This window comes from Oncorhynchus nerka, linkage group LG15 (genome assembly GCF_034236695.1).
Source record: "Oncorhynchus nerka isolate Pitt River linkage group LG15, Oner_Uvic_2.0, whole genome shotgun sequence".
Classification (NCBI taxonomy): Eukaryota; Metazoa; Chordata; class Actinopteri; order Salmoniformes; family Salmonidae; genus Oncorhynchus; species Oncorhynchus nerka.
Genome location: NC_088410.1, coordinates 20,084,011 through 20,085,302, shown reverse-complemented (window position 1 = coordinate 20,085,302; position 1,292 = coordinate 20,084,011). Strand labels below are relative to the sequence as shown.

General features: G+C 51.5%; 1 protein-coding gene across 1 annotated transcript in view; it reads left to right on the top strand.

Annotated features, from left to right (window-relative positions):
- The first annotated feature begins 1,126 nt into the window (after nt 1-1,126).
- LOC115127801 (lysyl oxidase homolog 4-like) overlaps nt 1,127-1,292 on the top strand; it is a 52,461-nt gene continuing 52,295 nt past the window's right edge. Inside the window, exon 1 of the mRNA XM_065001234.1 lies at nt 1,127-1,292. This exon is cut by the window's right edge and continues 430 nt beyond it. The gene's annotated coding sequence lies outside the window, so the exon portion shown is untranslated.

The window sequence follows — 1,292 nt, the reverse complement described above, 5'->3', positions numbered from 1 at the left end:
GTTACAAAACAGAGTTACAAAAGAGAGAGCGGGAGAGAGAGACAGGGAGAGGGAGAGAAAGAGAGAGAGACAGGGAGAGGGAGAGAAAGAGAGAGAGAGACAGGGAGAGGGAGAGAAAGAGAGAGAGAGACAGGGAGAGGGAGAGAAAGAGAGAGAGAGACAGGGAGAGGGAGAGAAAGAGAGAGAGAGACAGGGAGAGACAGGGAGAGGGAGAGAAAGAGAGAGAGAGAGACAGGGAGAGGGAGGGAGCGAGAGAGAAACAACAGGAAGAATAAATTGACAGATATAAATAGTGAAAGAAAATGAAAAAGGGAAAGAGGGAGGAGCAACAGTTTTCAACAGGTTATTGCTGAAGAGCATGTATTTATTTCACTGCACCACTAATTGTGGGTGTTGGTTTGAGCCCAGGATCCTTCTGTACAATTAGACTGAGAGAGAGAGAGGGAGAGACCGAGACTGAGAGAGAGGAGGGGGAGAGAGAGAGGAGGGGGAGAGAGTGGAGGGGGAGAGAGAGGAGGGGGAGAGAGAGGAGGGGAGAGAGAGGGGGTAGGGGAGGAAGATAGAGAGAGAGGGGGGGACAGAGAGAGAGAGAGAGAAGGGGGAGAGAGAGGAGGGGGAGAGCGAGGGGGAAAGAGGGGGAGAGAGAGGGGTAGGGGAGGGAGACAGAGAGAGAGAGAGAGGAGGGGAGAGGAGGGGGAAGAGGAGGAGAGGAGGGGGGGGGGGACAGAGAGAGGGGGGGACAGAGGTAGGGGGGGGCAGAGAGAGGTGGATTTGTGGCAGCAGGTAGTCTAATGGTTAGAGCTAGGCTACCTGGAATCCCTGGGCTGACAAGGTAAAAATCTGTCACTCTGCCCCTGAACAAGGCAGTTAACCCACTGTTCCCCGGTAGGCCGTCATTGTAAATAGGAATTTGTTCATAACTGACTTGCCCAGTTAAATAAAGGTTCAATAAATACAACCCTTTAAGGGTAACAGGTGAGAGTGGAGGGGTTCAGTGAAAGGACCAGCATAGGAAAAGGACTAAATGGAGAAAAATTTACTTTTACATAATGGAGAAAAAATGGGAGGGATGGAGAAAGTGACTAAAACGAGGGAGTGACAGAGAAAGAGGGAGGGAGAGAACTGAGAGAAAGCCAGACAAGTCTTCCTGCCCTCTTTCTTTCATTCACTCACCCACTCCGTCCCAGCGAGAGAGAGCTGGTGACTCCGTCTCAGAGAGAGAGAGAGAGCTGGTGACTCCGAGAGAGAGAGAGAGAGAGAGAGAGAGAGAGAGAGAGAGAGAGAGAGCTGGT